General features: G+C 47.6%; 3 pseudogenes; all 3 read left to right on the top strand.

Moving 5' to 3' along the window:
- Window positions 1-4,545: 4,545 nt before the first annotated feature.
- Window positions 4,546-7,123, top strand: LOC136458237 (cytochrome P450 709B2-like; annotated as a pseudogene).
- Window positions 7,124-10,575: 3,452 nt separating this feature from the next.
- LOC136460584 (uncharacterized protein At3g28850-like) lies at window positions 10,576-12,402 on the top strand (annotated as a pseudogene).
- Window positions 12,403-14,780: 2,378 nt separating this feature from the next.
- Window positions 14,781-24,611, top strand: LOC136460583 (uncharacterized protein At3g28850-like; annotated as a pseudogene).
- Window positions 24,612-25,010: the final 399 nt, after the last annotated feature.

Genomic DNA, 25,010 nt, shown 5'->3' with positions numbered 1-25,010 from the left:
ATGAGGGTCGTACAAAAAGACAGGGGAGCTCCTGACGGCCCTCTCGCCCTATGCAGAGGCTAGGGGGCTCTTCCTGCAGATATGCCAAGACCCCGTGACTCAGGCTCGCGCCCAAAGGGGCCTTGGCAAACAAACCCTCACACGCGAGGGGCATATAAAAAGCCAGGGAAGCTCCCGACGGCCCCCTCGCTCCGTGCAGGGGCTAGGGGCTCTTCCTGCAACCATGCCGAGACCCAGCGGCTCTGGCTCTCACCCGAATGGGCTCGGCGAACAAACCCTCCGTCCGAACGAAAAGGACATGAGAGAGTCAAATAAAAAAGCCAGAGGACCCCTGGTCACCCTCGTGCTCCGGGTAGAGGCTCGAGGGCTCTTCCTGCGCCCAAGACAAAGACAAACAATCTATGTTCACGCTAGAAGTTTCATTACAAATACAATAAAGGGCACCGAGCCCGTTACAGTCCAGGGGTTCAAAGGCTGGGCCCTCAGAGGTTTCGATAGCCGCCCTAGGGCAACAGAGTCAGGGATGACTTTGGGGCGAGCCTACGAATTGCCAAGGCCCGAGCGAACAATCGCTCGGGGCGTCCTAAGCTGTGTCCGAGACCGGCAGGGAAGTCTCCGAATGGGATCCCACCGTAGGGAGGCACCGAGCCACCGAGGCCTAGCGAATGGCCTCGTCACCTACTAGAGAAACCCTCTAGTACTCTTGGAGTGTGTCTCTAGACCACTAGCCGTCCCCTAGCGAACGGGGCACGGGCCTCCACTCAAACTCACCCGATAACAGCTCACCAGAAGTGCCCACGCTCGTGCCCATCGAGGGTAGCTTGGCACATTCCACCCCTCCTTCCAAGCAAAAAGGAAGCATGAGGGTCGTACCAAAAGCCAGGGGGACCCCTGACGGACCTCTCGCTCCGTGCGGAGGCTAGAGGGCTTTTCCTACAACCTCGCCGAGACCCTCGTGACCCGAATTTGCACTTGTGGGCTCGACAAATACGATAAAAACTCCTCACTCAAACGTGAAACGAAAAAAGCCCCTAGAGGAGTAACTCCACTCCTCCAGGGCCTCAGGGGCTACACCCGGCGGGTGCGCTCGCGCGCACCCACCGAAACCTCAAGAAACAAAACCCAATTCCTATGGGAGCGGCTATAAACCAAACCTTAGCAAACCCCTAGGAGAGTGCACGCACTCCTCCGGGGGCTCAGGGGCTACTGTCGGGTACCATAGAACCGGGTACCCCGAGCAAACATCAAAAGGGTCACTTAAATCCCATCAGAAAGCAAAGCTAGAAGCTAAGCCGTAGGCTCCTCACCGGCCACGTCCGAGCCTACCAGGCTCTCTGCCCCACCTCGAGCCTCGCACAGGAGGTCTCGGCGTCCTGACGCAATCTCCACCTCGCGCGAGGCCTCTCGTGGAAGGCCTCGGCAAGGAGTCCGATCTCTGTCTCGTGCGAGGCCTCATTCTCCGTATCGCTCAAGGCTGGTTCGTCCATAGCCCGACGCCCCCCGCCTCGACCGACCCTCCCGACAGCACGTCATGTCCTATTAATACATCAACCACTCCTGCAATCTCAGCCGGACGATGGCTCGACACCGCAGAATGGCCGACGGGACCTGAGGTCACATCAGCGCCATACCGGCTGGGACAGGGCACGGCGGGGATTACCGGCCACTGTGTTCTAATGTTGTGCCCACGATCAGCGCCCACACTACACTGTGCCCTGCGATCCCCGTCTCAAAAACAACATTGCACGGACAAACTGGCCCGGGTCATCACCGCCTCCAAGCCAGCGCGCCAGATCAGCCGCCCTCTCGGGGCCTCGGCACTGTGCACCAAGGTCTCGGCTATCTCGGGGTTCGTGTCCGCCGAGACCCCCCACTGCGGTGCAGCCTCGGCACCGACCGAGCCTCGGTCTCGCGCACATTCAGTCCACAGCGGCTTGCACATTCACCACCACACCCACTCCGAGGCAGTCCCGGGGCTCCCACGACGCACAGGATCGGATGGGACCAGCATGCCGCCCCAGTGCTCCAAGGACGGACCACTCCGACGACCACGCTGCCACAGGAACAAGCCATAGGGCTCGGACATGCCGCCCCTATTGGCACGACGCCGTGTAGTTAGCACATGTACTATCCTTGTCCTCCCTTCAACTATAAAAGGAGAGGACTTGGGCCACTAAGAGGAGAACGGACGGAGAAGAACACCTAGTAACACACACACACACACATCCTAGCCGCCTGAGAGCAACGTCTCAAGCAGCCCACACGACACCTCGCCGAGACCTAGGACTAGCTTCCTCTCTCACCGTGCTTGTAACCCCCTACTACTAGCACTTCGGTGCAAGGAATACAAGATCGATCTCTCAGACTAGACATAGGGCATCGATTGCCTGAACCAGTATAAACCTTGTGTCTCTTTGCATCACAATCCGAGATTAGGAGCACGCAGTTCAAATTCACTAGTCGGTTGAGGACCCCCCGGTCCGAAACACCGACAATACATATATATCTATAATATATATAGTTTCATACTTTATTCGGATATAATAATGCTCGAGATGAGAATTAGATGTAATTATATGCGTGCATGTATTTATATTAGCAGCGTAGAATACGTACATAAAACATATTATATATTAAAAAAATATGTGTAACTGAACTGAAAACAAATTAAACAAAAAAAAGAAAAAGAAAAGGAACCTTTAGTCCCGGTTGAGGTTACCAACCGGGACTAAAGGGTGAACCTTTAGTCCCGGTTGGGGTTATCAACCAGGACTAAAGGGTGTGCCAGGTTTGCTCGGCTGGAGGGCCTTTAGTCCCGGTTAGTAACACCAACCGGGACTAAAGGTCCCTCTTTAGTCCTGGCTCGATGACCCGGGACTGAAGGTTCCACCTTTAGTTCCGAGATCGTTGTCCCGGCGCGGTAACCGGGACTAAAGACCGTTACCGCCCGGGACAACAAGTCCATTCTGTAGTAGTGAGCACCCCTGGCGGCGGATCCAGGTTGGCTGCGCGGTTGGCACGTATGTAGGCAGCTACGCCCCCGCTACGGATCCAGGACGACGTGGGCCCGTTGATGGGCTTAACGGGTTGTGGACGGGCTTTTCTTTTCTTTTGTTTTTTTAATTTATTTTCGGAGGTGAGCATTTGATCGCCTCCGATAATCTGGATTAATGCAAGCATTAACTTCCATGCGGACTGCTTGCCCGCCTCAGAAAATGTGTTTTGCCCGCCTCCGTCAAGTTCGCTGGAGTAGTGCTAGGGCACTACTTGAATTTCACTAGAAAAACCGTAAATTAATATAGCATGATGTGATCTTAATTTTCTTCTATCGTGCTGTACCTACCAAAGCCCGGGTTTCGCAATCTAGAACCAATTTGCTATCAACTAGCCTATGCTAATATAAGAAAGGTAAAGATTATATGAAAAAGAACAATATGGAAGCCTAAATGTGGTAAGTAAAAGCAAGTCAAGGATAAACTTCTAAAGACGAGGATATATCCCATGCTGTCATCAAAGTAACTTCTAGTCTAGGTTATAACGTTTCGTGCCCATTTTAGACCCGAGGATATATCCCATGCTGTCATCAAAGTAACTTCTAATCTAGGTTATAACGTTTCGTGCCCATTTTAGACCCGATTACTCTGAACAATATGATGGATATTTTTTGGAGGGACGGCCCAGCCCGCAAAAGTGCAGGCGAAGCAGCAGGTGCGCTCACTTGGACATAAATTTTCTTATGTGTGATTGAGGCAGACCGTAGCACGTGCCCATTTTAGACCCGATTAGTCTGAACAATCTGATGGATATTTTTTAGAGGGGCAGCCCAGCCCACAAAAGTGCAGGCCAAGCAGCAGGTGCGCTCACTTGGACAGAGACACGCAGAGCTCAGCCCAGCCCGAATAAAAAAATTCCAGCAGATTTACTGTGGCTTTCTAGAAATTAAGACCCTGTTTAGATTCTAAAAATTTTCAACCCAAAGTGTCACATCGAATTTTCAACCCAATATAGACGAAAAATAAAACTAATTGCACAGTTAGATGAGAAATCACGAGACAAAACTTTCGAACCTAATTAGTCCATAATTAGATACTAATCACAAGATACAAACGGATTGCTACAGTATCCAAACAGTACCCAAACCAAAAAATTTTTGGGAACTACACGCGCCCTAAGGCTGGCTGCTTTCTAGTAGTGCCAGGACTGGTTAACATGGACGTCCAACAGAAGGCGATGCAATTCGCTGTCATCAGTTGTGAGCTCATCAAACAAGTACGTACTAGTTACATAGTAGGCTATAGCCACAGCCAGTGGTCGATCACATTCTCTAAAAGAGCTGTCACTGGTACTGCTGGCTATGCACGTGGTTCATTAGCCCTATCTCAATCTTCAGTAGTGACGTCAGTTCTGATCTCAGCATCGCACAAAGCCAAATAATAAGCTGAACCAAGTCCTATATATACCTGTCCAGTCTCCACTCCATGGATCAAACCACGCACCAACACAACCAAAACATCTTCAGCTCGATCATTCATAACCAACACATCTTCAGCTCGATCATTCATACGTACACAGCCACACGAGCAAACGCATCCATCAGCAGATAAAAAAAAATGGATGTTTCCATCGGTTCAGTCTTGGGTGCCCTCCAGGCCGTGCTTGTCTCCACGCTGCTGATCAGAGTGCTGTTCCTTCTGGTGTGGAAGCCCTATGCTGTCAGCAGGTGGTTTAGGGGCCAGGGCGTCGGGGGTCCAAGCTACAGGTTCTTCGTCGGCTCCCTGCCGGAGATCAAGCGGATGAAAGCAGCCGGGAGCAAGATCATACTCGACGTCGGCTCCCATGACTTCATCCCGATCGTGCAGCCGCAGTACCGCAAATGGGTGGCAGATTACGGTACGTATCTGTAATTATACAACAGTATATAAATTAGCAAGTGATGTTCATCTTGACATTATTCGAATTATCGAATGATAGGATATTTATATATCCACTATCTGATTCCTGATTGCAATTGCATCATAAATGTGTGTGTCGTCTGTCGTTCAGGGAAGACATTTCTGTACTGGTTCGGCGCAGTGCCGACCATCTGCGTCGCCGAGGTGGACCTGGTGAAGCAGGTGCTCGCGGAGAGGACAGGTCTGTTCCCCAAGGACTACTTGAACGCCAACATGGAGGCACTCCTTGGCAAGGGTCTCGTTCTCACCAACGGCGAAGAGTGGAAACGCCACCGCAAGGTGGTGCACCCGGCCTTCAACCTCGACAAGCTCAAGGTCTGCCTGACGTCTGATCAAGCATACCTGATCCACTGCATATACAAATACAATGTGATTATTAATTACTCCTGCATAATGATTTATATAGTGCTTTCTTTAGGTTAAGTTTATTTTGTCCCTTAATTCCTTAACTTATTTAACATAATCGCATTAGTAGTGCTGACTTGATTTCCTTTTTAAACTGGTATCCCCAGTCCTGTATGGACATTGCTTTCTTCAAAGCAGAATTTATCTCTTTTAAAAAAACATAATTGCATTATCATGTCGCAGGAGATGTCTGTGGTCATGGCAGACTTGGCGCAGCGTATGATGCAGCAATGGCAATCTCAGATACAGCAGGATACCAACCATGAGGCTGAAATTGAACTCTGCAGTGAATTCTCAGAGCTGACTTCAGATGTGATCGCGCACACGGCCTTCGGGAGCAGCTACAAGGAGGGCAAAGAGGTGTTCGTCGCGCAGAAGGAGCTCCAAGAACTCGCATTCTCAGCATCGCTTGATATCCCAGCTCCTGGTTGTCAAGGTAAACACTGATTATTCAACTAATCAACTGCATGCAATGCTTGCTACTTTGTGTAAAGGCAATGACTTTAGCAAATACAGTACTACTAAATTATGAACTCAATCCAAATTCATCTCCATATATATACATGAAGGAAACTGAAATTGCCAACTAGCAAGAGCAGCCGACGAGTTGAAAAACTGGACCAGAAGGTGAGGAGCATGCTCATGGCGATAATCGAAGGGCGCCTTGCTGAGAAGGACACCAATGGATACTGCAACGATCTCCTCGGTCTCATGCTCGAAGCGCACGCTCTGGAGCAAGAAGGGCACCAGATGCTCACAACCCAGGAGATCGTGGACGAGTGCAAGACCTTCTTCTTCGCAGGGCAGGACACCACCTCGCACCTCCTCACCTGGACCATGTTCCTGCTGAGCAGGTACCCCGAGTGGCAACACAAGCTGAGGGAGGAGGTGCTGAGAGAGTGTGGCAATGCAGTGCCAAATCCGGACATGGTCACCAAGCTCAAACTGGTAAACCTCGCATATATATCCCCTTCCAAAATTAAAGTGGTTTCCCACTTTCCCCAACTGTACAGACGAAACGACAAGTCAATTTTGGATGATGTTATATTGACATCTGTTGCTGTTGCTGTTCAGGTTAACATGGTACTTCTCGAGTCACTGAGGCTCTACAGCCCCGTGGTGTTGATAAGAAGGGGCACAGGCTCAGACATCCAGCTCGGCAGCTTAAGGGTGCCCAAGGGAACAATGCTATCGATACCAATTGCGTTGCTGCACAGGGACAAGGATGTCTGGGGCCATGATGCCGACGAGTTCAACCCTGCCAGGTTCGAGCACGGCGTGTCCAAAGGCGCTGGCAACACCCCGAATGCCCTGCTGTCCTTCTCCCAGGGGCCTAGGGCCTGCATTGGCCAGAACTTCGCAATGCTTGAGGCCCGTATCGGGATCGCCATGATCCTTCAGAGGTTCTCGTTTGAGCTCTCGGCAAAGTATGTCCATGCACCCAAGGAAGCGATCACCCTGATGCCCAGGTTCGGGCTTCCCATGATCCTGAGGAACCTTCGCGACTGAGATGTACTACCATATAGCCGTATTGGTGCCGCCAGGCACCGCCACTTTCTTTTCCCTAAGGTTTGTTACAATAAACAAACACTTGTGGGTGTTTGGTATGTGATGTGATGCTCCTGTATTTTTACTTTATTTACTATGCAGACATTGCTGTTTGCTTTCTTATGCAGATTGTAATGAATAAAACACTTGTCAGGGAGGTTACCTGCAGTAATTATAGTTGTTTCCTACACCATGACAGCATCACACACAAAGAAGACATGCACATCTTTTTCCGCTAAAACATGAATCGTCACAATGTATAATTAGAGATGCGTCAAATGGACATGCATGTACCAAAAAGACACGCCTCTGATGTGTGTCAAATGGCTATATACTTTGGATCCATCTCTCCGACGTTCTTAGAGACGTGCGGGGGTTCTAAATATGCTGTCGAGGAAGACTCCGAACGACGGGGGCTTCTGGGAGGATGCCAGCCTCACCAAGGAGTCAGCCTCCTCGTTGTCCCGCCGGAGGACGTGATGGAGATCGATGCTGTCAAACTTGTCCTCTAGCTTCCGGACCTCCGTGCAGTAGGCCTCCATATTCACATCGTGGCAAGTTGACTCCTTCATGACTTGGTTGATAACCAGTTCGGAGTCTCCTCATACGAAGAGGCGCCGAGCACCGAGCTTGACGGCCGCCCTGATACCGTGGAGGAGCGCCTCGTACTCTGCAACGTTGTTAGTGGTCCGGAAGTGGAGTTGAAGGGCATACCTTAGTTTGTCGCCGCTGGGGGATATGAGGAGAACCCCGCGCCTGCCCCCTCAAGGGTGAAGGAGCTGTCGAAGTACATGGTCCAATACTCCACCTTAACGGGGGGCGGTCGAGGCCTGCTCCTCGGTCCACTCCGCAACGGAGTCGGCGAGGGCTTGGGACTTGATTGCGGTGCGGGGGGGGGGGGGGGGGGGGGGGGGGGCGTAGGTGATGTAGAGGCCCATGAGCTCGAGCCCCCACTTGGCGATGCGGCCGGTGGACTCCCGGTTGTTGATGACGTCCCCCAAGCCACTAGAAGACACGGCCACCATAGGGTGGGCGTCGAAGTAGTGCCGGAGCTTGCGCTTGGCGATGAGCATGACATAGAGGAGCTTTTGGATCATCGGGTCAAATCTAGGTGGGATCTTAAAGAACAATGTTGACAAATCTAGGTGGGAGTGTCTACCTGTCATTCGGTTGTTTTGTAGGCTTCCAACGTGATTACAGCCCATGAAAACAACCGATGCACGGCATAGCAAAGATTCGAGTGTTTCAACACGTCGCAACACACAAATTTTGATCCATTGGATTTTAATCTTACGCCTTCTTGTTTTTTACTGTTTTGTTGCTTTTGTGGGCCGGTTGCTTAGGTGGAAAGGTCGAATCCGCAGGCTTCATGAAGCCCAATTGTGCCATCCAAATATGTATTGTGCTGTTTTTTTTTTGTTGTCTAACAAATAACTGGGCTATACAGGATGGTAAAATACATGTTTGAAAACTAACAGACAAATTAAATCTAGAAAGGCCAAAAATTGCAAATCTCATAGCCCATACTACAAGTGCAGGTTCGGATACAGGTGGTAACCATTGGCTCCGTTCGGCTTACCCCATATTCGGCTTGTTTGACTTCTTTTTTCAGCCGGAACAATATTTTTCTCTCACAACAATTCAGCAAGAACAGCGTTTTTCAGCCAGTTTCAACCAAAATTCTGTCAACCGAGGCCATTACAGGCAAAACACACCATCAGGCCACACCATCTCACAACCAACCATGTCAGGCCACAGAGATCTGCAATGAGCTCTTAAAACTTACCAGGTTCATCGTTGGCATATGGCAAGTTGCAAACGTGTCATATATACAAAGATCATTACTGCATAATTGCAGCCATTAATGCTATAGTTCAAGCTACAGCTGAATACCGAAAGGCCACGTACTGGAGGCCAAATTTATATATAAAAAAAAACATAAAAAAGGGCTGTCAATTAAGAGCCAAACTTAAAAAAGCAAAAAAAAAAAAAAAAAAAAACAGCTGATAGTAATCGAATTATTAAAACATCCCTAAAACAAAACAAACTGTGAACTAGAGATAAATTTAAAAAAAAAACAGAAATAAAAAAAACAAAAAAACTAACAACTGAAGGCCAAATTATATAAAAAATAACTACATATAAATAGGGCTACCAATTAAAGGTCAAACTTAAAACAAAACAACAACAACAAAAAACTGCTAACTGGGGCACCAAATTACAACAAAGAAAAACAAAAAAACAAAACAAGCAATGAAGTAGGGATCAAATTTAAAAAGCAAACAACAACAACAAAATAGCCGGCTCGCTCGGTCACGCCAGTTCGCAGATCCTATTCCGCATCGCGCCATCGCCGTGCTGCCCGTCCGCATCACGCCATCAGGCAACCACCGCCGACGCCCGGTGCCCCCCACGCCGCCGCTACCATGCTACTGTCGCGAAGCACAGGGGCAGCAACTGCGCAGGTAATGGAGAACGGATTGGGGGATGGTGTTGGCGAGCAGGTGAGCGGAGCTGTCGCTGGCCGCGGGCGTGGCCATGGGGGAGGTCCAGGCGCGTCCATCTCTTACACTGCCGGCGCCTGAGCCCCTTGCCGCAGCCCAACACAAACACCGCAAAAAGGAAGCCACAGGCCACAGGAAACAGCAGCGCAGGCTGAGAAGAACAGGCAAAAAAAAAAAAAAAAAACTGGAAAGGGGAGGGGCAGAGACACGAACCCTACCAGTCGCCGCGAGATCCCGGCGAGCTCCACGCCTGGAGATCTCTAGACTCGACTACCACCGAAGAAGACAAGCAGCCGAAAAGAACGATTAAAAAATGGGCGCGTTACCCAAAATCAAATACTGTACGTGGGACCAGATGACAGTGACAGAACAAATAGTTAATACGAGATGCAAACAGGCACCGTGGAACCAACGGCTGAAAGCGAAGCCAGAAACAGATCCGACGGCAAAAAAATCAGGTGTTGGATGTCACAGAAACAACGGACAGTTCTATAGCTTTTCCCCAAATCTAAATAGTTAGAAGTTATTAATGTTCTAAATTTTATACAAGGCCCTACTATCAGCCTGTTCGGGAGGCCGTATCGTATCGTGGATTATTTACTGCTGGTTGGTTTAGTGTGAGAGAAAAATACTGTTTCCGACTGGAAATTTACGATCCTTTTGGCTCGTCTTGCCTGACGGTGAGATCAGGTATGACGTAGGTAGCACTGCCATTTCGAGAAGCTCACTAAAATAATGGTGGTTGCTTAATCATTGTACTAGAATATATAGGTTCAAAGAGGTATTAACTCATCTGTTCTAGATTATATGTAACGTTACCTGTGTTCTATAAACTAAATGCATCTAACTTAAACGAAGTTTATAGAAAAAACATACCAATATTTGTAACATGATATTGATGGTTTCACTAAACCTATTAGTAGATTTTCTGACTTTCATAGGAATTGGCACCGTTGGCTGCAACTGGAGGAGCGGTGCGCCCAAATGATCTCCCTCCCGCTAGCACATGCTGTGGACGACCTAGGAGTATCTCCAAGAGTTCCCTAATCCTTCTTCTAATCTTAAGTTTTTAGAAGGATCTATAAAAAAATCTATCTCCAATAACTCCTATTATAATCTCCTAATATTTTAAGAGTTGGAAAAAATCCCCTCATCCGCGTAACTTTATGCGCCACAGCCTCGTGCGTATCCTTCAACTCACTGCCGTCGCGCTCAAGTCCTCCACGCTGGGGTCGCTTAGCCTCGACCGGGACGAGGAGGAGATGATGAAGTGGCGCGATGATAGCGGAGTTGTCGGAGCGGCGAAGACGCCGCCGCTGCCGCTGAAGCCACAGCTGATGCGGCGGCAGAAACAGGTGCCAGGGTCGCCGGCCAAGACGCAGGTCCGCGAGCCCGAGGTAATCAATGTGTGGGAGCTCATGGACGGCCTTGATGACAAGGATGAGGAGGGCGACGCCGACGGCGAGGAGCGGCGGGAGAAGTCGGCCCCAGGATCGCCCGAGTTCGATCCGAACGTCATCGCCGCATTCCGGAAGGCGCTGGATGAGATACCCCTGCCGCCGGACGACCCTGGCATCAAGGAGTGTATTAAGAAGCCTGACGGCCTGGGCGGTGGCGATGGCGGCGATGAGGTGGGTGATGAGGACATCACTACTTCATCGCATACAGGCCAAGGAGAGGAGAAGGTCCAGTATGGGCGTCCAATTCATCTTTTTCATGGTGTAAGCCCAGTCCAACTCAAGTTCGAGTTCAGCTCGGGCTCCAGGACCAGTCTACCTTAAACTGGTCACCCAGGACGCATCTAGACTCCGTTTTCGACGATCCACGTATGGTTGGAAAGCTAATTTGATAAGGAAGCCAATCCAAGTGGTTTCATGTCAAAAGACCTTAGGAATCAACGGGAATCATTGAAACAAGTCAGCGTCCAGAATCTATTAGGGTGCTGCGACACCCTCTGTTGGTCCGTTGGACCGTGTATCGTGTTTGGGCCCATTAGGGGGTGCATCTAGGGGGTGATGTCCAAGACTCTATAAATAGCAGCCATCGCTCTCCTTAGGGTTTGTGTTTTGTTTAGTTCTTGATTTTCTCGTGAAACAGACATCGTTTTGCTGCAACTGTGCCGCCAAGGCTGCTTGCTGTGAACCAGGGCCCTAGTTCTTGATCATGTTCGTCTGTAGCGATTAGTCCTTTCGAATAAAGACTTGAACTTCTTCTTGATTTCATAAGCCTCATATTTATTTGCAATTTCAGATTGCGTTCATCCCGTTCTTGCTTGTGTTCTCGATTCGCTTGCAGAAAAGCCTTCTCGGTGAGGTCAATCGCGTTCGCGTAGTTGATAACCAACGGAGCAGTGGTGTAATGGTTGTGGGGGTCCGAATCAAACTTGGTTTAAAGCCTAGATCGTGAATGTTGAGTCTCCACCAATCGACGCTACCATACCTTTTGAAAGATCGAGCCTTGTCTACATCAGTGGGCGTCAAGAAGCACGAGATACAGAGGTTCCCGGGCATCATCCGCGCGTGGGTCAGCGCGTTCCAGCAGAGGATCGACACGAAGCTCGCCAAGCTGGCACCGCCGTAGCCATAGTCGTCAGTTCTACCGCCCCCGCCGGACAGCGCTCGGAAGGTGGTGCTGTACCTGACAAGCCTCCACGGCATCCAGAAGACATACAAGGACTGCTGGTCCACCAAGTCCATTCTCTAGAGCTACGGCGTGCTCATCGACGAGTGCGACCTATCGATGCACTCGGGGTTCAAGGACGAGCTCCACGTCACGCTAGGCTCCACCACGGGCAGCAGGATCCCGTAGGTGTCGAGGAGGTCCACCAGATGCATGAGGCCGGCGAGCTGTCGAAGGCACTCGAGGCTTGCGAGATGGCGCCCCCGTCGAGCTCCAGCGGCAAGGGCTTCTTGCTCCTCCTCCTGATGCTTGAGTTCGAACTCGAGAAGCGTCACTCCTTCCAGGAAACCTATTGCATGCATATGCACAAATGAGTACCATGAATGCATAAGAGATTAGATCATATGATAAATTGTGTATGCATGAGCATGGTTATCCATAAGGTGTATGATAAGTTTAACACTCGTCAACCAAGTAGATGTATAACTTTCTTCTAGTTGATTTTTACGGAGTAGGTGCATATCTCTCCAATAATACAAGAAACATACATTCACTAAGTTCTAGCAACCTAAGGTAAAGTTATTCATCATCAGTAAGAGGCCTAGAACCTGCAGCTAACAACTAATCTCAATTAGCCTAAGCATCTACAGAAGCATCAAATAAGACAAACAACTATACTTGAATTAGTCATTTCCTGCTGTAAACAGAAGCTACTTAATTTGGTTATATCAGGAGTTCTACTCAACCACATACTATGATCTTGGACTTTCTGAAAAGCTTATAAAACTTCCTACAACTTTCATTTAATCACCAACAGGTGATTCAACCATTATCCTAGTGAAAATAGGTAAACTTCCTAGGTCTGTCTAGAAATTTCTAGAGAATGAGCATTTCTAGAGACCAACTTCTAATAGCTATAATTCTCAAACCATTTAGCTTATTGCCATGAAAATTTGACACAAGCAAGATAAGTAAGTTATCTATAACTTTGTTATTGAAAATATTCACAGAAAACATCGTTTTACCCATGCAATTTACTTCACAACCAAAACTATCCAAACAGTCACTAAAATTGAATTATAGAGCAATTAATATTTCACTACATACAAGCAATCAAATTTGGGCACAACCAATGGTACCAACAGTTCATAGGCATCACATACACTCTAGAAAACATGATGGTCAAGCCCAAGTAAATTATTTAAATACATTTATTAATTTATTTAGATACTAAGGTGAAATAAGGAAATTCTATCAAAAGTGCACCATAAATTCTGAGAAAATTATAGTAGCCTACTTATGCTCCCAAAAGTACATTGTACAAACTTCATGGCATTTGGATAAATATAGCCATCTATATAAAAATGACAAGTTGCCTAGGATTATTTTAGCAAAAATAGTTTAGCCTAGTGAAAAGTGTCAAACAACAGATTTCATATTTTTCTTACATGCCTTCTCGTACGATAATACTATGTAAAAATTTGCATGATCATTAGTTATGTATTTTTACCTCATTTATTTTCACTAGAAACTAGCAATTATTTAAGATTAAATAGGAAGACCCTATTCCAAGCATGCTTACTGTAGTTTTAGTATTTTTTATAGCTAGAGCATGTCAACACAAGATCAGCAAAAATGGAATCATATTTTATCACTTTCCTAGCTCAAGTTATACATTTTACAAGATTGAAATATTTAAAACGCATTTATCTAGCTCTATTTTATTCTCCTAGAAAAATACCAGAAATAGTGCATTTCATATTTTTATCAAATACTACTTTATGAGGAACCCAACAAAATTTTGTTCACTCAATTTGGACGCCAATAGCTCCCGATATGATTTTCTAAAGTTAGCACAAAATTCTGAAAAATAATAAAACAAAACCCTAAAGTTATAGCCGCTGACGCGTGAGACCCAGAGGACAACGGCCCCATTTGTTAGTCAAATAGAGACAGAGCAAGGTGGTTGACCAGCCACTACTCGTCGATGGGGAAGCCACCGGCAGTGAGGTCACCACCGCTGCACTCCCCATGACCTCCCGCGCCCAGGGGTACCCTCGGTTTGGTTGGAGGTCCACCAGAGCAAGCACGCCCGCGGCAATGGCGGATGGTGGAGGGTGCGCGGCGGTACGCCGGCGGTCTCTTGCCACCATTTGCCTAGGTGACGAGCCCTATGGCTCCGCGATGCTTCAACGGAGCTAGTTGGGTGGTTAGGGATCCGGTGATGCAACGGTGAGCTCTGACCGCGTGCATGCCATTGCGGTGGTGCTCTCAGCGTTTTGGCTAAACGCCAGCAAGAGGTGGGTCTCCATCATGCCACCTACTAGGTATATGGTTGCTCAACCTAAGGCACGCGAGAAAGGATGAAGGCGATAGGTCAGCTCGGTGGTGGCAAACTTGCATGTCACGGCGGATATGTCAGGAGCGACAGGAGTGGTGGCACGTTTCGTCGCTACCCGGTGGTAGAATCTAAAAAGGATAGTGGGTTAAGATCCTAGGACCTACGACGAAGACTAGATGAGGGTGAGAAGGAGCGGAGGTGCGCACGTTGTGGCTGGCCACGGTGAGCTCACGCTCGGCTGTGCACTGCAACCATGGCGGACGACGACTGGAAATACGAGCTCACTTTGACTTGAGCGGTAAAATTGGTGGTTCAAGGTGGTAGAGCGGAGCAAGGCGATGCTACATGCATGAGCAATTGGACACTGGAGCAGCGACGGCTACGCGCGAGCTTGACGATCTCACAGTGGCGATGGCGACGGTGGCGCTGTGGCTTTGCAGGTGAGAGAGAAGGCGTGCGAGAGTGAGAGAATGGGAAGTGAATGGAGCAGCAGGATCGCCTCAGTCTTCATTGCGCTGCTGCCCGACCAGCTCGGCCGTTGCCGGCATACGACCACCACATAGCGGCCACGGCCTGGCACGGTCGGCCACTGACGGCGCGCGGCGCCGGTTCAAACCTGGCATCAGGCCGTCTGACAGCAAATGTTCAAGCCGTTAGTACTCCTAATCCGTGGTGAGTTAGCAAAAATTCCATTAATAAAAGTTGTAGAGCTACATGTAAACTCCAACTTTGCTTAAATGAGCTTGGTCTAGTTCAAGCTGCTTTTCAAATTGTAACGCATCAAAGTATGGTACATGAAACTGTAAACCGGTTTTTGACTTAGAGAAAATTCTAAGTTTGAAAAACAGTAATTTGTTGATTCTTGTGAACTCTATTTGACCATATTAGCCATTGAATTAGCTCTTGACCCAAAAATAAAAGTTGTTACTCTAGTCAAGTACTACAACTTTGCTTAAGGATGCACTGCCATGCAAGCACTCTATGCTATAGTTCAACTTAGGTCAAACATACATCATGAAAATGGTTACTTACACTATAACCATGACTTAGAGGCTAAATTGGTCCAAGTCATGAATACCAAAGTTGTTCCATATGACATTCTAAACATGTTTAAGGCATGCCTAAGGTCCCACAAGCATTTCATACATTGGTCACATCCTAGGTCAAACTAAGCTTGTCATCACTTAGGAGCTTAATTAGGTAAGGTGATCCACATGAACATTTTTCCATTAGGCATCCTAAGTGTAGCTAAGGTGTTTTAGTGACCAAACATCACCACTTGCATTAGCCACACATGATCATAAAGCATACATACAATGAACCATTGAAGAACAATAGTATGTTTCACATGTTTCATAGCAATGTTTCATATAAAAATGCTTATGCATGAATGAATGATGCTTATGCTCATGCAATGCAAGTGCAATTATGCAAGCCTAACACCTAGTGTGTTACAGAGTGTTTCGGCGTACATGATGTTGAGGGCGCTGCCTCCATCCATCAGTACCTTGGTGAGCCGCTTCGTGCCAATGATTGGGTCGACCACGAGCGGATATCTCCCCAGTTGCGGGACACTCTCTGGGTGGTCGATCCGATCAAAGGTTATGGCAGACTCCGACCATTAGAGGAAGGCATGCATGACTGGCTCGGCCGTATAGACCTCACGGTGCGCAAGCTTTTAGCGATGCTTAGAGTCATAGGCCGCTGACCCTCCAAAGATTATGAGGCAACCATCCAGTGTTGAAAAGCCATAGTCATTCCCCTCGGCATCGTCTATGGCCGGCTTGGGGTCCCCCCCTGTGCTCCTCCTTGTTGGAGCCTCCGAACAAGAACCGCTTCATGAGGCCGCAATCCTTGTAGAGATGCTTGATAGGGAAGGCATGGTTTGGGCATGGTCCTTTGACTAGCTTCTCGAAGTGGTTTGAGGTACCCTCTATGGGATTCTGGCCCCCCCTTATGATCAGCGGCAGCCATGAGCGAGCCCTCACGCCACTACTTGTTCTTCTTCTTGCTAGGGCAGTTGGAGGCACCTTCGCCAGCATCCTCGTGCTGCTTCACCTTGCCCTTAAGGTGGTCGAACATCACACCGACTGCCTCCTCGCCTGAGGTGTGGCCGGTGGCGATGTCAAGGTGCTCCTTGGTGGTTCATGGGTCCTTACGTCCTAGCTTATGGACCAAGAACTCGCAGGTGGTCCCAGATAGGAAAGCTCCTATGACGTTCACGCCGGCGATGTTATGTGGCTGGTGGCGATGTCGAGGAGCTCCTTGGTGGTTCACGAGCCCTTATATCCTAGCTTATGGACTAGGGACTCGCAGGTGGTCCCAGATAGGAAAGCTCCTATGACGTTGGCATCGGCGACATTAGGCAGATGTCGAGGAGCTCCTTGGTGGTTCGCGTGCCCTTACGTCCCAGCTTATGGACCAGGGACTCGTAGGTGGTCCTAGATAGGAAAGCTCCTATGACGTCGGCGTCGGCGACGTTAGGCAAATGTCAAGGAGCTCCTTGGTGGTTCACGCGCCCTTACGTACCAGCTTATGGACTAGGGACTCATAAGTGGTCCTAGATAGGAAAGCTACTATGACGTCGGCGGCGGCAACGTTATGTGGCTGGTGGTGATGTCGAGGAGCTCCTTGGTGGTTCACGGGCCCTTACGTCCTAGCTTATGGACCATGGACTCATAGGTATTCCTAGATCGGAAAGCTCCTATGACATCGGTGTCGGTGACGTTAGGCAGCTTGTTGCACTGCAGGGAGAAGCGTCGGATGTACCCAGGAAGGGTTTCCTCGGCCTTCTATCGGTAGTTTTTGAGATCCCATGGGTTCCCAGGACGCATGTATGTGCCCTAGAAGTTTCTCATGAAGATCTCTTTCTGGTCTGCCCAACTTTGGATTTTGTTAGGCGAAAGGTGTTCCAACCATGTTCGTGTCAAATCGGCCAGGAACAATGGAAGGCTACAGATAATGAAATCATCATTATCTGCTCCATCGGCCTAGCAAGCAAGCTGATAATCCTCGAGCCATAGTCTGGGGTTCGTTTCCCCAAAGAATTTTGGGATGTTGGTTGGTGGTTGGTATAGTGGCGGGAAGGTGGCATTAAGGATATGTCGACTGAAGGCCTGAGGTCTCAGCAAGTCAGGGCTTGGGCTTCGATCATCGCCGCTGTCATAGCGTCCACCACGATGAGGGTGGTAGCCATGGCTAGCCCCCTCCCTCACATCGTCGTGGGCACGCCTATGAGCATCAAGGGTGTCGTGTGTGTCATGGTGGCGGTCGAGACGCTCATGCACTGGGACCGCGGTGCGTGGCTTGCCGCCTTGCGTCACCTGGTGGACTAAGGTGTCCTAGTCGGGTCGCTCCGAGGGCGTGCGCTGGCTGTCGTCGAGCTCACGTCATCGAGACAACGAGCTCTTGACCTGCTGCATCGCCGCACACTCGAGTAGCGTGTGAATGTCACGATGGGCCCGATGATGCTCGGGTGTCATGGGCCCCGGAAGCCCCCGGAATCTCACGATGGGCCAGATGACAGTGACAGAACAAATAGTAATACGAGATGCAAACAGGCACCGTGGAACCAACGGCTGAAAGCGAAGCCAGAAACAGATCCGACGGCAAAAAAATCAGGTGTCGGATGTCACAGAAACAACCGACAGTTCTATAGCTTTTCCCCAAATCTAAATAGTTAGAAGTTATTAATGTTCTAAATTTTATATCAAGTCTCCAAATCTAAATAGCTTTTCCCCAAATCAAGCAAGGGCAGTAGAGCCACCCCGGGTGGTTCCTAACTTTTGGCTCGTCTTGCCTGACGGTGAGATCAGGTATGACGTAGGTAGCACTGCCATTTCGAGAAGCTCACTAAAATAATGGTGGTTGCTTAATCATTGTACTAGAATATATAGGTTCAAAGAGGTATTAACTCATCTGTTCTAGATTATATGTAACGTTACCTGTGTTCTATAAACTAAATGCATCTAACTTAAACGAAGTTTATAGAAAAAACATGCCAATATTTGTAACATGAAATTGATGGTTTCACTAAACCTATTAGTAGATTTTCTGGCTTTCATAGGAATTGGCACCGTTGGCTGCAACGGGAGGAGCGGTGCGCCCAAATGATCTCCCTCCCGCTACCTAATCATCCTCCTAATCTTAAGTTTTTAGAATGATCCATAAAAAATCTATCTCCAACAACTCCTATTACATTCTCCTAATATTTTAAGAGTTGGAAAAAATCCTCCTCATCCGCGTAACTTTACGCGCCGCAGCCTCGTGCCTATCCTTCAACTCACTGCCGTCGCGCTGAAGTCCTCCACGCTGGGGTCGCTCAGCCTCGATCGGGACGAGGAGGAGATGATGAAGTGGCGCGACGACAGTGGAGTTGTCGGAGCGGCGAAGACGCCGCCGTTGCCGCTGAAGCCATAGCTGATGCGGCGGCAGAAATAGGTGCCAGGGTCGCCGACCAAGACGCAGGTCCGCGAGCCCGAGGTGATCAACGTGTGGGAGCTCATGGACGGCCTTGATGACAAGGATGAGGAGGGCGACGCCGACGGCGAGGAGCGGCGGAAGAAGTCGGCCCCACGATCGCCCGAGTTCGATCCGAACGTCATCGCCACGTTCCGGAAGGCGCTGGATGAGATACCCCCGCCGCCGGACGACCCTGGCATCGAGGAGTGTATTAAGAAGCCTGACGGCCTGGGTGGTGGCGGTGGCAGCGATGAGGTGGGTGATGAGGACATCACTACTTCATAGCATACAAGCCAAGGAGAGGAGGAGGTCCAACATGGGCGTCCAATTCATCTTTTTCATGGTGGAAACCCAGTCCAACTCAATTTCGAGTCCAGCTCGGGCTCCAGGACCAGTCTACCTTAAACTGGTTACCCAGGACGCATCCGGACTCCGTTTTCGACGATCCACATATGGTTGGAAAGCTAATTTGATAAGGAAGCCAATCCAAGTGGTTTCATGTCAAAATACCTTCGGAATCAACGGGAATCGTCGAAACAAGTCAGCGTTCAGAATCTGTTAGGGTGCTGCGACACCCTCTTTTGGTCCGTTGGACCGTATATCGTGTTTGGGCCCATTAGGAGGCGCGTCCAGGGGGGTGACGCCCAAGACTCTATAAATAGCAGCCGTCGCTCTCCTTAGGGTTTGTGTTTTGTTTAGTTCTTGATTTTCTCGTGAAACAAACATCGTTTTGCTGCAACTATGCTGCCAAGGCTGCTTGCTGTGAACCAGGGCCCTAGTTCTTGATCTTGTTCGCCTATGACGATTAGTCCTTTCGAATAAAGACTTGAACTCCTTCTTGATTTCATAAGCCTCATATTTATTTGTAATTTCAGATTACGTTCATCCCGTTCTTGCTTGTGTTCTCGATTCGCTTGCAGGAAAGCCTTCTCGGCGAGGTCAATCGCGTTCGCGTGGTTGATAACCAACGGAGCAGTGGTGTAACGGTTGCGGGGGTCCAAATCAAACTAGGTTCGAAGCCTAGATCATGAACGTCGAGTCTCCATCAATCGACGCTACCATACCTTTCGGAAGATCAGGCCTTGTCTATATCAAGTGGTATCAAAGCCCTTGTTGTCCATTAGGTATAACTTTGTTCCCCCTTTAGATTGTTACTGTTTTTGTATTACCTATAGTCCAAAAAAGTCAAAAAAATATACATCGTCACATATTCCCTATCCTATAACCTCATTGTGCCATGCAATTTTATCTCTGTTTTGCGTTGTTGAGTTTGTGCCCTGGTCAAGTTCTGGTTGCTAGTTTTAGATCGTTTCTGAGTCTAGTTTGTGTTTTTTCCTTTGTTTTTCATCATAATCTGTAAACATCTCCAAGTCTTGTTGAGTTTCCTTTGTATCCACCAAAGTCGACGCCATCTAATTTCCTACACTTGTCTTCACTGTTTCCATCAAATCATTGCTGTCGTGACTAATTTTACGCGTATTGTTCCCGTTTTATCATCTAATTAGGAGTCCGTTCTTAAAACTGGTCTAGTTTTCGCATACGAACTCGGATTTCGACGTTCCATATATCAAAATTGATCAGAAAAAATTTCGGATCCGTCCATCTCCGGCTTTGCCGGGGTCGAAGATTTTTATTTTGATCAAAAAGTGGTCACAAGATCCTCTTTTTGTGGTCACAAGGTCTTTGTCGATTTCGAGCACGTCTTCTGAAAATTCAACAAACCACGTCTTTCACTTGTTTAAGCTTATATTTTCTGTGGTTACTTCTTTTGTGCTCCTAAGTGAAGAAAAAATATCAAAAAAATAAAAAGAAAAAGTCAAAGAATCCCAAAAAAACAACGACAGCCCAAAAATAAAGAAAAAAGAGAGGGGCAAAAGTGGAACAATATCTAGAGGAGCACATAGAGAGCGTCATTTGAGCTGTGTTTGCGTGTGCTGATTTCTTCCTTGTTCCTAATCATATTCTTGCTGTTCACATCACTTGATACATCTGGTACTTAGAACGTGAGTAGGCCAACAACTAAGACAAGTACTTGGGATACTTATTCAGCTTTGCTATTCAGTTACGAATTTTGTTATTCCTTGCTACTATATTGTGCCTGTCCAAGCTCCACTTTCTTCTAACCAAGTACAGGTTCGCCTTGCAACTATTACACTCAAGCTACAACGGTATCACAGTCACCGACCGATTACACTACCTGTTGCTTTGGTAAGAACACTTGTAAGACCGTGGTAAGACGCTTGAGAGTTGAGTGCCTTATTTTTCCTTGTCCACAACCTAAGTAGTTGGTAGGGATAATACTATTTGTGTTGTCTTTTTCTTTCTACTAACCATATCAGGAAAAGCTGGAGGCAGTGGCCAAGGAAACGAGGACACACCTATAGATTTCAATGACTGTGTTTCTAAGAATGAGCTTCGTGTCATTCTTGATGACAAGTTCAATGAGATCCTTCAACAAATCACCAATTTAGCCAAGAGGATTGAAGATGTTGAACAACGATATCCTGAACCACGTCCTGAAGATGAAGATGATGATGATGATCTCTCTGAGGAGGACGATGGTGGCGCAGAGGCTGAAGCCGAAGCTCAACGACGTGCTGAGGATGTACGTAACCATAATCGGTTGAACTTTAACCGACGCGGTATGGGAGGTAACAACCAAGGTAATAATGATCCTTTCTCTAAAACCAAGTTTAAAATACCTCGTTTTTCTGGTTCTGCTGATCCTGAAGCATATTTAGATTGGGAGATGGCTGTAGATCAAAAATTTAGCTCCCATCAAGTACCTGAAGAATATAGAGTTAGACTTACTACTAGTGAGTTTACTAGTTTTGCTCTTTTCTGGTGGAATAATATTTGCAATAATGCTAATGCTAATGCTCAAATACCTCAAACCTGGACTGTACTTAAATGAAGAATGAAATCGAGATTTGTTCCTCTATACTATCAGCGTGATCTACGATTAAAACTGCAACGTTTAAATCAAGGTAGTAAAACTATTGAAGAATATTATCAGGAGCTTTTAATTGGTCTAGCACGTAGTAACATACAAGAGGATGGTATGGATAAGTGTTCTAGATTTTTTGGAGGTTTGCGTCGTGAAATATAGGATGTTCTTGACTATAAAGAATGGACTAGATTTTCCCAATTATATTATTATGCTATTAAAGCTGAAAGGGAAGTACAGAGACGACAACCTAGATGATCCACGACTCCATCCGTGACACCATCTCCATCTATTCCTTCACGTCCAACCGAGGTGAGTAAATTTTCTAATGTGCAGACACCACCAGCGCCTGTAAAGAAGAGTTCTCTTATCACACCTCCTTCTAGTGGATCTGCTACACCTTCCTCTAGCAGCTCTTCTAAAGTTGTGTGCCATCGCTGCAAGGGCATGGGACATATTGCGAAAGAATGCCCCAGCAAACGCGCATATATTGCTACTGATGATGGTGGGTATGCTAGTGCTAGTGATGAAGAGAATGAATTTGCACTTGCAACTGATCTTTATGCAGATAAATTTGCGGATAGTGCTGAGGATCCTGATGAGGTAATTAATAGTGTGGCATGCACTGCAGACTATAAATCAATCCTTGTTCAGCGTGTTTTAAGTACACAAGTTGAGCCAGTAGATAAGCTACAACGCCATAATTTGTTTCAAATGTTCCTCATTGTCAATAATTTCCATGTTCGTGCTATAATTGATGGAGGGAGCAGCAATAACTTAGTAAGTTTTGAGCTTGTCAAGACTCTTGGTTTATCTACACGTGCTCTTCCACATTCATACCATGTTCAGTTATTCAACAATAGTGGTAAGGCAAAGGTAACACAATCTGCTCATGTGCATTTTTCTATCGGGTCATACCATGATTATGTTGATTTTGATGTCGTGCCTATGCAAGCTTGTTCACTTTTGTTAGGCCGTCCTTGGCAATATGATAATAATGCTCTACATCATGGTAGTCAAAATAGATATACTTTTATGTTTAAAGGAAAGACCATTGCTTTACTTCCTTTAACACCTGCTAAAATTGTGCAATATGAAAAGGAACTTGCTGAAAAGAAAAAGAAAGGCCTTGATAACGACTCTAGCAAACCATTAAATGAACCTTCAAGTAACATGAAAGAAGTTTTATTTGCTCTAAAATATGTTCTTGCTGTTCATGATGAACCATATTATGCTCTAACTTGTACATCGCCTATATGTCCACTTGGTCCTACTCCTAGTGCTATGCCTTTTATTGGTACTAACATTTTGCAGGAGAAGGAGGATGAATTCCCAACAGGGAAGCCACTATGGCAGCCGCCTTTGTGAAGGATGGGGCGCCAAGATAAACGTCTTCTTCTAGAACCATCATTGCTGTCATCCAATAGAGGAGACGATCTACTTCAGTCGAGGACGACTTCAATTCAAGAAAGGGAGGATGATGAGGACATCACTACTTCATCGCATACAGGCCAAGGAGAGGACGAGGTCCAACATGGGTGTCCAATTCATCTTTTTCATGGTGGAAGCCTAGTCCAACTCAAGTTCGAGTCCAGCTCGGGCTCTAGGACCAGTCTGGCTTAAACTGGTCATCTAGGACGCATCCGGACTCCGTTTTCAACAATCCACATATGGTTGGAAAGCTAATTTGATAAGGAAGCCAATCCAAGTGGTTTCATATCAAAAGACCTTTGGAATCAATGGGAATCGTCGAAACAAGTTAGCATCCAGAATCTATCAGGGTGCTGCGACACCCTCTTTTGGTCCGTTGGACTGTGTATCATGTTTGGGCCCATTAGGGGGCGCGTCCAGGGGAGTGACGCCCAAGACTCTATAAATAGAAGCCATCGCTCTCCTTAGGGTTTGGGTTTTGTTTAGTTCTTAATTTCCTCGTGAAATAGATATCGTTTTGCTGCAACTGTGCTGCCAAGGCTGCTTGCTGTGAACCAGGGCCCTAGTTCTTGATCTTGTTCGCCTGTGGCGATTAGTCCTTTTGAATAAAGACTTGAACTTCTTCTTGATTTCATAAGCCTCATATTTATTTGCAATTTCAGATTGCGTTCATCCCGTTCTTGCTTGTGTTCTCGATTCGCTTGCAGAAATGCCTTCTCGGCGAGGTCAATCGCGTTCGTGTGGTTGATAACCAACGGAGCAGTGGTGTAACGGTTGTGGGGGTCCGAATCAAACTTGGTTCAAATCCTAGATCATGAACGTTGAGTCTCCACCAATCGACGCTACCATACCTTTCAAAAGATCGGGCCTTGTCTACATCAGAGGGCGTCAAGAAGCGCGAGATACAGAGGTTCCTGGGCATCGTCCGCGCTTGGGTCAGCGCATTCTAGCAGAGGATCGACATGAAGCTCGCCAAGCTGGCACTGCCGTAGCCATAGCCGTCGGTTCTACCACCCCCGCGCGGACAGTGCTCGAAAGGTGGTGCTGTACCTGACAAGCCTCCACGGCATCCACAAGACGTACGAGGACTGCTGGTCCACCAAGTCCATTCTCCAGAGCTACGGCGTGCTCGTCGATGAGTGCGACCTGTCGATGCACTCGGGGTTCAAGGACGAGCTCCACGTCACGCTGGGCTCCACCACAGGCAGCAGGATCCCACAGGTGTCAAGGAGGTCCACCGGATGCATGAGGCCGGTGAGCTGTCGAAGGCACTCGAGGCTTGTGAGATGGCGCCCCCGTCGAGCTCCAGCGGCAAGGGCTGCCTGCTCCTCCTGATGCTTGAGTTCGAACTCGAGAAGCGTCACTCCTTCCACAAAACCTATTGCATGCATATGCACAAATGAGTACCATGAATGCATAAGAGATTAGATCATATGATAAATTGTGTATGCATGAGCATGGTTATACATAAGGTGTATGATAAGTTTAACACTCGTCAACCAAGTAGATGTATAACTTTCTTCTAGTTGATTTTTATTGAGTAGGTGCATATCTCCCCAATAATACAAGAAACATACACTCACTAAGTTCTAGCAACCTAAGGTAAAGTTGTTCATCATTAGTAAGAGGCCTAGAACCTACAGCTAACAACTAATCTCAATTAGCCTAAGCATCTACACAAGCATCACATAAGACAAACAACTATACTTGATTTAGTCATTTCATGCTGTAAATAGAAGCTACTTAATTTGGTTATATCAGGAGTTCTACTCAACCAAATACTATGATCTTGGACTTTATGG

Source organism: Miscanthus floridulus, chromosome 6 (assembly GCF_019320115.1).
Source record: "Miscanthus floridulus cultivar M001 chromosome 6, ASM1932011v1, whole genome shotgun sequence".
In the NCBI taxonomy this organism is placed as follows: Eukaryota; Viridiplantae; Streptophyta; class Magnoliopsida; order Poales; family Poaceae; genus Miscanthus; species Miscanthus floridulus.
The sequence above is the reverse complement of the archived record's forward strand: the minus strand, read 5'-3'. Positions and strand labels throughout refer to the sequence as shown.